The following is an 11,469-nucleotide window of genomic DNA, read 5'->3' as shown; positions in this document are numbered from 1 at the left end:
TACTGCCGTCTGAAAAATTCATCGTAAAATAAACTAACAGTCGCTCAAGTCAATAAACAGTGTAGAGTAACGCGCCAAACATGACTCTCGCCCAGGAGCGCGGGAAAACATAAACCCCTCATAAAAACTTACGTGACTAGACCTATTACCTTCTGTGACATTTGTTTGGGATACTTCAGTTTACTTAAGCTTAGTTTTTGGAGGTAAAATACGGCCCAGGGAAAGCCGAGATTCTTGATGCCGCGGACTGTGGGATTGAGAACACTCGGCTTCGTTCGAGTTTGCACATACAGGAACACGAAACCAAGATAAAAAGTGTTTTGGCAGCTTAATCCAGCAGATGATTACCTTCATATTAATATCCTGTGTGGTGTGTACATATTTATAAGCCCCCTTGCCATAAAGTTAATCATATATAAATAAACCTTCTAATAAATCTTGCTGACGTTTAGTTGAAGAAAAAAAAAGACGATCAAGAGGTACCTCGTATATAACACAAAACAAACAAAAATAAATAATTCTCATATAAATATTAGCTAAATATATATAAGTGAGTGTCTGTGTGTGCCAGTACATATATTCATCAAAATAATACATAACTAAAGATATATATAAGAATAGTAGCTGTCGTTGTGTTTACAAAAATGACGCCATACACAGGTCCGGAAGGTCCGCCTCACGTCACCTTCTATATATACAGATGGCCAGGAGTAAAAGTAGAGAGGTGACACATGACAGGAGCCACATATAGAGGAGCTACTGATATGCTGGATAAGTAGTATTGTGTAACTCGCTGACCTTCGTGACAAACTGTGGGGTTATATTAGTACAAGACGTCGATGGTGGCAGTACTGGATTGAAGGTCTACTCTAAAGGATAGTTGTAATAAAATAATACTGGTTTGAATACGTGAATTAATTACGACGTGCATATACTGTATGTCATCTATAGACTATAAGCAGATGGTCATATTTCATTAGTAAAATAATGAGAAATATTTAGTTAGGTTAGGTTAAGTGAGGTGAGGTGAGGTGAGGTTAGGTTAGGTCAGGTTAGGTCAGGTGAAGTTACAGTAGATAAGGTTAGGTGAAGTTAGATTAGCTGAGTTAAGGTTAGGTGAGGTAAAGTTAGGTGAGGTAAAGTTAGGTGAGGTGAGGTTTAACGTTGAGAGAGAGAGAGAGAGAGAGAGAGAGAGAGAGAGAGGAACGTGAGGTAAAATATAACGGCAAAAAATAAGGTCAGGAGGCGTGGCTGAAAACAGTATCCCTGACCCAAAGATTACTATCACGAGGAGAGAAAGATGAACCCCCTTGCCACCCCACCACACAAGGCTCACACCTCAAACATTCCTCCTAACTGCTGACGGGTTGATCCACCTAACCGATCTCTTAAGCTAACACGTCAAGTTGGTTCAAATGGCGTCGGAATTGCCCTGAGACTAGATATGGTTTTTTTTTTTGGTTTTTTTTTATATTAGGAACAAAATTAATTACTCGACTAGGTGGTTCCCAAAGGTTGTGAGGAACAGTATGGATACAGGACTGGGATACTAACAGCCTCTGGAACGTAATGAGACAGTATGGACGGCCCTACACTTATCTGCCATCACCGCCCCCAACTACGGCTCTGAAACTATACTTATACTTATATTTAACAAAGCTACACTCTCAAAGGTTCTTATATTAATCTTTCCTCGTATACCATGTGATTTGTGTACTCGAGTCACTAATGGAAGCTGAAGTACAAAAAAAAAAATGCGTCCTAGCTTCCACATAACACCCAGGCTATGTTAACTACACGTTCACTTGGTAATACTTAATGGATAATATTGACAGGTTTTTTTTTGTATCTTCGGGGACCCAGAATTATTATAAATCCACTTAAGAACATCTATAAATCCACTTAAAAACCTCTATAAATCCACTGAAAAACCTCTATAAATCCACTTAAAAACCTATATAAATCCACTTAAAAACCTCTATAAATCCACTGAAAAACCTCTATAAATCCACTTAAAAACCTCTATAAATCCACTTAAGAACATCTATGAATCCACTTAAAAACCTCTATAAATCCACTTAAAAACCTCTATAAATCCACTTAAAAACCTCTATAAATCCACTTAAGAACATCTATAAATCCACTTAAAAAACTCTATAAATCCACTTAAGAACCTCTATAAATCCAGTACCCAACACCATCCTCTCCTCCTGGTAGAGCACTATGGGAGGCAGCGAGCAGTGAACACTATTCTCACACACACCTCCGAGTCTCTTGTTTACTGTTGTTCCCGGCGACGATGATGGGCGTGGGCGTGGGCGTGGGCATGGACGTGGGCGTGGGCATGGACGTGGGCGTGGGCTAAAGATACCTCACACATAATTTTTCTGAGCTATTTTGTGCTTGACTTTTTTTATTTTTACTTACTCTTGACACACTCGAGATTTATGGCCTGAGTGTGTTAATATCTGAGTCGTGAAACAGAGTGTGAAGGTAAATTTATCTCGTATGTCCCCAAGGATCTGCCCACACTGCTTAGATAATTTGGTCTTTACGACACACTTTACCACACCACTTCCACCACACACACACACACACACACACACACACACACACACACACACACACACACACACACACACACACACACACACACACACACACACACACACACACACACACACACACACACACACACACACACACACACACACACACACACACACACACACACACACACACACACACACACACACACACACACACACACACACACACACACACACACACACACACACACACACACACACACACACACACACACACACACACACACACACACACACACACACACACACACACACACACACACACACACACACACACACACACACACACACACACACACACACACACACACACACACACACACACACACACACACACACACACACACACACACACACACACACACACACACACACACACACACACACACACACACACACACACGGGTCCATATTCTCAACAGGTTTGTACGATAATTATTCTTGATAGATTATAAAGTAAGAATACAACAAATTAATTTACTTTAACTAAAACACAAAAATAATATCCATGAACATTAATATCATACGAAGACTCAACCTTAATTAGATACATTCCCTTGAAATTGTGTTCATTCCATATACCCGACAGCCTATCATGGGGCAGGGTGGATATAGCACACTGCACACAAGGAAATACAGAAGAGAAACCGGTACTGCTCTTGCTGGCCTTCACTTCCCACGACCATTCACAACAATATCCCCAGTTTATCCCAGGTAGAGATTATCTGGTTTCACCCCGAAGACGCTTGAAAGCTTAGTGTCCTGTGATGTCCTACGGTATCCTATGGTGTCCTATGGTGGGGGTCACAAGAGGCACTATATTTTTTCCTACAGGTTCACAATATAAACAAGGTCGAGAAAATAGCGTTAAATTACCATGTTAAATTCGTGTTAATATAATAATTCTTTTAACTTCAAGAGTAAACAATTCTGAGAATATGACACTTGTGCAGTTAACAAATTAAGATCAACAAACACAGGTACTCCAACTTGCCTTCCTTAAAAATAGATAAACAAAGATGTGTGTGTGTGTGTGTGTGTGTGTGTGTGTGTGTGTGTGTGTGTGCGTGTCCTCGTCCTCTGGAAACGAAGACTTGAGTTATAAATACATCACGGGAGATGCTTTGCTTCAGTAACAATCTATTAAAATCCTGCAAGACCTCAGAATCTTCCCTTTTGGCGCAAATTTTATATAGTGTGTGTGTGTGTGTGTGTGTGTGTGTGTGTGTGTGTGTGTGTGTGCGTGGGTTGAGGGCGGACAGGTCGGGCTGTTCCCAGAATCGACGCTCAGGATAGACATCGTATATTTCATGGGGAATACCCTAGTCAAAATTATAAGCAGGCAGGAGGTAGTGGTGGGCCGTTACCACACACGAGTCATATTAATAGAGAGGACTGGTGTACGTGTGTGGTCAGTAGTGTGAGTGACGCGGAGGAGGAGGGTTATGTGAGTAGCTACGGGGGAGGAGGGGGGAGGATAGGGCACGGTGTGTGTGTGTGTGTGTGTGTGTGTGTGTGTGTGTGTGTGTGTGTAGATATCATCTCCACTGACACACTCCACACGAGGATGAACAAACACCTTGTATATACCCACGTCCTCAACAGCTAAACAGTATATCATGAGTTAAGAGTCGAGTCTAATCCACCTCTTAGTTCATCTTGGTAAAACTTCTATCACTTAAATAATCCCCAAACGTCAATTCCCTGTCAACCATCACACCGGGCAGCAACTCCCACCTCCATCTTCTTCAATCCTTGCCTCGTTCTTCTTCGGGTTTCAAATAAAAAAAAAAACTTTAATTCTTTCTCTGTTTGTTTTCTCCTTCTCTGTTAGATGTCCACAAACACAGAGAAACAATGCCAGCGAGAGAATTCATCAGTGCCTGGCGTTCTTTTCTTATAGTTCCGTCACCCTAAAGGAAGGTTCGTGTGGTTGTAGCCTGTATTGACGATGGTATTGTCTGGTACAGTATTAACGTATGTGTTGGTGAGTGATTGTCGCCTGCCAACATATTCACCACCAACCTGTTGCTCACTTGTCCGTCACACACACACACACACACACCAGTAAGGGGGGGGGAAGGCGCCTCATAACACTTTTATATCCCATAAACTTATCACCTCAACACCACCGAATGGCTCCACCAATCATAACTCAGAAGAATATAAATAGTAAACTTGTTAACTAAATCATAACCTGGTCTTTAAGTAGAGTTTTCTTCGATGATTTTCACAAGTACTGTACCAGGAGGGTGGGAGGCCAGGAGGGTGAGAGGCCAGGTGGGTGGGAGGTCAGGTGGGTGGGAGACCAGGAGGATATGAGGCCATCCTGAGGTACTCGAGGCCAAGTGTTGTGGATGTAGGTTCTGATAATCACCAAAAGAGAGCGAAGCCACGTGTCCACTGAGGGACCATTGTGTTGAGGTGTCTGTTGTACAATACTGAAGGAGAGGTCCACTAACCTCTAGCCCTTCACTTCATATTTAATTAAGCTCAGTCTTTTTTCTTTATTTTCTTCTACAGGAGTTTTGATCCTGAGGGGGGAGGTAAGGAAGGGGTGGTGCGCGTTGCTCTCAGTCACGGGTGTACAGTACATCGTCAAACAACACAACGTGGATTATTTTTCATGTATATCAGAAAAAAAGGTCTTGTTCTAATGTTTCTCTCTGACAGTAGCTGCTTGGTTGACCATATACTGAAGAAATGGACGTGTGGTGGGGAGAAGGAGGGGGAGGGGAGGGGAGGGGAGGGGAGGGGAGGGGAGACATCTCCTTCCTTCTCTCAATGGACCGGGGAAACCAAGGCAGGTCCTCTGTTGATAAGTGGGTTGAAGGACGACCTCAAGCAGAGAACGCCTCGTCCACCTCAACACATAAAAGAGCTGCTGTACCGACGTGTAGCACAGCATCATCTTCACTTGTTTCTCCTGCTCTTCTACGCATCCGTCCTCACAATGGTCTTGTTAATTTGTTGTTTTTACTACAGGGCGTCGAAGCTGAACTGACCTCCATTCTGGTCATCTCATAAATAAGGGAAAACTTTTTAATCCTGACGCCATGAGGAAGAACACTGAGCTGACTTCAGGACGCTTGAGAAACAGCTGTGGTGATTTTCTTCCAACAATATCTTAAGAAAAAAGTTGTTTGATGTGATCGGCTCCCTGTGATAAGTCGCCCGTCACACACACACACACACACACACACACACACACACACACACACACACACACACACACACACACACACACACACACACACACACACACACACACACACACACACACACACACACACACACACACACACACACACACACACACACACACACACACACACACACACACACACACACACACACACACACACTTGAGGGTGTAGCCACATGCACACTGGAAACACATGACTTACTTTCTGAAACTATGGACACTCCTGAAAATAACACGTGGGGGGCCAGTAGCTAAGTAATTTCTTTATTTGGTGTTTAGTAGCGGTGTCGTGTTGAGGTTAGGTTAAGTTAGATTAGATTAGAATAGGTTAGGTTAAGCTAGATTAGATTAAGATTGGATGAAGAGTAGATTAGATTAGATTAGATTAGACTAAAATATATTGGATTAGATTAAATTTGATTAAGATTAGATTAGGATGACTTTATTCTTTCCTAAATTCGCAAGATCAGGCGGGGTGGTTGCATATGGCGAAGGTTAAAGGCAGAAAGTATCGTGGGTCGACTACAGCAGCGGCGGCACATTACTACCATATCAACCCCTGACAGTCGACCCACGTTCTTCAAGACTCTGTACCCCCCCTCCCCCTACCCCTCCCCATTCCCCCTCCCACTCCCCACCCTTCCTTCGCTGCGGGGGGACAACCCACTCCACGCCTTCCCCTCCTATTTATACAGACTGACACATCCCCGTCACAAAGAACGTATTTTCGGGGCACCTTACATTAACCTTAGGCTACGTTCTTCGGGGAGCAAGATTTATGCTCTTTTAAGACACACAACACAGGATCAAAGTGTGTGTGTCTTGTCCTGAGTGGCGGGGGAGGATAGGGAGGATAGGGAGGTGATGGTGGAGGATAGGGAGGTGGTGGTGGTGAAGGAGAATAGGGTGGAGGAGGGGTAAGGGGAGGACAGGGAAGTGGTGGAAGAGGTGTCGGATGAGGTTAGTGGACGAGAACAGGGTGGAGGAGGAGGAGGAGGAGGAGGAGGAGGAGGAGGAGGAGGAGGAGGAGGAGGAGGAGGAGGAGGAGGGAGGAGGAGGAGGAGGAGGTGGTGGTGGTGGTGGTGGTGGTGGTGGTGGAGGAGGAGGAGGAGGAGGAGGCGACAGGGTTGAGCCACTATACATAGCCAGGACCGTGGGAGACCTGTGCACTTCGGCAACATAATCACAGCCGAGATGAGGAGGCGGTGGGCATTTTGGTCCCAGAGGCCCCAAGAATACCCCACTAGTGCTGAGTAACCCGAGTGCTGGTGGGCGGACAGCTAGGGAGAGGGGTTAGGGGGCTGGGTGAGAGGCGAGGACCTACCTACCTACCTACCTACCTACCTACCTACCTACCCACCCCCTTACCTACCTGCCTCCAAAGACTCCCTGACACTAGGTACAAATTTTACAACGCAGAATCATCTATTTACGTTACTCTGGTCTTACACATTTACGTTAACAAGGTAAATATTTACAAACCAAAAACCACAAAAAATCGAAAACCGTTTTAAGTTTTCAAAATTAATGAAAAAATTCACGATTTAATCCAATCGCCAGAAGGTTAGGTTAGGTTAGATTAGGTTAGGCTTAGGTTAGGTTAGGCTTAGGTTAAGTTAGGAAAGTTAGGTTAATGCTACGTTAGTTAATAATCTTCAGGTGAAATAATCTAGGTTGTGTAATCTTCAGGTGATACGGAGAACCTATAACACACCTGACAGCTTATTACGTCACAGAACAACACAATAAATCCGATCAACACTCACCCTCCCTCGGTCATCCTGTGGAACGGTGGCACGCCTGTGGAACGGTGGCACGCCTGTGGAACGGTGGCACGCCTGTGGAACGGTGGCACGCCTGTGGAACGGTGGCACGCCTGTGGAACGGTGGCACGCCTGTGGAACATAGACATTAGACACTGTAGTTTGTTTATTGACACTGTTAATTGTTAGTATTGGCACTGAGGAGGAGGGAGGGTAGGGAGGATGGGGGAAGACTAAGATGAAGGAGAGGAAGACTAGGAAGGAGAGAGGCTAGAGAAGGAAGGAGGAAGGATAGAACTTAGGAAGGTTGACTCTTATCCTAGGTTAGGTGGTAATCAGGTGGTCAGGTGATGAGAGGGGGGGGGACGCGGGCAGGTGAAGGCCGCCCTCCCAGGTAAGGTGTCCGCCCCCTGGTGTGTGGTGCCTTACCTGGTGTTTAGGGCGTGAGTAACACTGTAAACACCGCCTGATAACACTGATGACTGGCAGGGGAGGAGGGAGGGAGGGAGGGAGGAGGAGCTTACAGAGGAGAGAAAGTGGAGGAAAATTTAAGAAATAGGTGGGGAAGATGAGGTGTGGGCGAAAGGTAAAAGGGGGAGGGAAGGGTAGGGAGAATGGTTGAGGGCGTATCCCCAGATACCACTTCCACACGTCTTTTGTTAAGCTAGACACTAGATAATCAACTCTAGATATAGTCCCCACCTGAAATGAACGAAAATATGTGTAAATTCAACTAAACTATAAGAAAAAAATAAGATCATAATCTATTTAAACTCACAGTGGATTTATATTAAGCTCAATGATCTTCGTCCGTAAGTCATATTGTATAGTACAATGTCAGGAGGTGTAGGTGAGTGGGAGTGTCAGGAGGTGTGAGTGTCAGGAGGTGTAGGTGGGTGCAGGGTGGAGTCAGGAGGTGTAGGTTAGTGTCAGGAGGTGTGGGTTAGTGTCAGGAGGTGTAGGTGAGTGTCAGGAGGTGTGAGGTCAGGAGGGTGTAGGTAGTGTAGGTAGTGTGGGGTGGGGCAGGAGGTGTAGGGGCGGAGGTAGGTTAGTGTCAGGAGGTGTAGGAGGGGGTGTAGGTGAGTGTCAGGAGGTGTGAGGTTAGGAGGTGTAGGTTAGTGTCAGGAGGTGTGTAAGTGTCAGGAGGTGAGTGAGGACAAGGTTAGTGTCAGGAGGTGTGAGTGTCAGGAGGTGTAGGTTAGTGTCAGGAGGTGAGTGTCAGGAGGTGTAGGTTAGTGTCAGGAGGTGTGAGGTCAGGAGGTGTAGGTTAGTGTCAGAGGTGGGGTGGGTAGTTAGTGTCAGGAAGTGTAGGTTAGTGTCAGGAGGTGTAGGTTAGTGCAGGAGGTGTGAGTGTCAGGAGGTGTGGTAGTGTCAGGAGGTGTAGGTGAGTGTCAGGAGGTGTGAGTGTCAGGAGGTGTAGCTTAGTGTCAGGAGGTGTAGGTAAGTGTCAGGAGGTGTTGTGAGATGTCAGCGGATGTCAGCAGGTGTCGTCAGGTTTCAGTAAGTGTCATCCAGCAAACACACTCACTCACCCAACACTCGTTCCTATCAGCCAACACGACCAGATTAATTGTTCCGTCCTTCTTACCACGACCCCCCACAGATGAGCTCCCCACCAATCATATTTCAGGACAGGGTGATTGCGGCGCCCCTATTGGTTCAGCCACGCCATGCTACAGAATGTTAAATTATTGCTGTGACTCTCGTAGTGACAAGAGCATCAAGACATTATAACACTATTATCTGATCCAGTTAAAGAGTTTCCAATACTTTAACGGAGACGACAAGGGGTGGGGGAGAGGGGGTGGGTCGACCACAGTTTGGTTAGTTAGGTTGAGAGTTGTTGAGTGAGGTTAGGTTGTAGGTTAGGTTAGGTTGTGCTGGAAGTGCTGGGACCAGTGTTTAAACTTACACACTTACTCCTGAATATATATTGACTAATTAACTAAACTCAAGTTATTCATCACTAGTCAAGGTAATTAAGGTGTGTAATGAGAAACAGGTAAAAGTTATTTATAAGTCAGGTGGTAGAACAGTGGCCAAGGGAGGATGGCGACCTTTGGCACCGTGACCAGCGTGCCTGTGTGGGAGAAGGAAGACGCCTACTACCATCACCACTACTACTAACACCACTACCACTATCACCACTATCACCATCACCACCATCACACATCGGAGTTTATAAAAGGACAACACAACACAACACGACACGACAAAACAACACAACACAAAACACAACACGACACAAGACAAGTTACCTAAGTCAACAGAACAGACTCATCAACTGAAACAAAGAAGAAGTTTAAAAAATAAAATAAAAAAGCCTTAATAGGGACACAGCGTCAAGACACCGCGGCCAGGTAGCGTGAAGGTGGCGGTGGTGGGTCCTCAGGTGAGTGGGTGGGAGGCAGAGCGGGGGTAAACACCACTCCTGACGCGGTAAACATTGAATCAGAGAAGGACCAAGTTACTCCCCTTGCTAACCTATACACTCCCTAACCTCCACCTAAATACATCAATATATACTCATATACCTTATACTAACAACAGAACAGTGTATTAGAGTGAATGGAGAGAGAGAGAGAGAGAGAGAGAGAGAGAGAAGCAAGAGGTGTAGGGGACCTTAGTGTCGTCTCCCCCATTACACCGCCCCATGTTCCTCTCTCTCGGTAATTTGGTTGATTTGTGACCTGTCGCTCTTGTGGGGATTTACTGGCATGGAAGCTCAGGGTGTGTGCGGCTGGAGTGTGTGTGTGTGTGAGAAGTAGCGCCGATCTATGCGGCTTGAAGGGACAAACCCAGGCAGAAAGGGGGCAGGCAGTACCAGGCAGAGGGCAGGCAGTACCAAGCGGAGGGGCAGGCAGTACCAGGCGGAGGGGCCGGGCAGTACCAGGCGGAGGGGGCCAGGCAGTACCAGGCGGAAGGGGGGCAGGCAGTACCAGGCGGAGGGGGCGGGCAGTACCAGGCGGAGGGGCGGGCAGTACCAGGCGGAGGGGTCCGGGCAGTACCAGGCAAGGAAGGAGTCCACGGTTACTTCCGCTCCTCCACCACACCTGAGAGAATCACACCTGACCGACACTGACCATGAGACAAATTACCGATCTGCGTGACATGTGACGGACGGACGGATGGAAGCACGGATGGACGGATGGAAAGAGACGGAAAGATAAGTATATGACAACAGAACGATAAAACACACATAGACAGGACATATACAAACAGGTCAATAGGTAACCTCAAAGACAAGACAGACAGACAGACAGACAGACAGACAGACAGAAACAAATTACCTCACCTGATTTTTGAGGACCACCTGAACGTGTCTTATATTTCCGGGTGACGAATTAGTGAGGCGAAGATGACTCTGTTACCACCTGTACCCCCCTCTCTCTGAGTACAGGTGATCTCGAGTACAGGTGAGCTAGAGTACAGGTGATCTCGTATGTGCGGAGAGAGAGAGAGAGAGAGGGGGGTTCTAAATGCAGGTGGGTAAGATGAGGTGAGAGTGGGAGGGATAGGTGTGGGGATGAAAGGTGGGTAGGAGGAGGGAGATGATGTGTAGGAAGATAGGAGGGATGTGGAGAAGAGGAGGAGGAGAAGGAAGGGAAAATCAAATACACAATCATGAGACGCAGGAATAAAAGAAACCCTCAAGGATCCTACAGCTGCACGTGGTGGGCAGGAGGGTGAGGAGGTGGTGTGGAGGGCAGGAGCTGTCAACGCCAGGTGGGGCAGCTGACCACCGCCTGACACACCCACACACACACACACACACACACACACACACACACACACACACCATCCGTCTTCCAGCACGCCATCCATATCACCCCGGCATCTGTGTGTACCTACACGCTCGCACGGTTCTAAATGCAAATATTATTCAACCAAT

This window comes from Homarus americanus, unplaced genomic scaffold (assembly GCF_018991925.1).
Source record: "Homarus americanus isolate GMGI-L3 unplaced genomic scaffold, GMGI_Hamer_2.0 scaffold52806, whole genome shotgun sequence".
Taxonomy (NCBI): Eukaryota; Metazoa; Arthropoda; class Malacostraca; order Decapoda; family Nephropidae; genus Homarus; species Homarus americanus.
Note: the sequence above shows the minus strand (reverse complement) of the source record.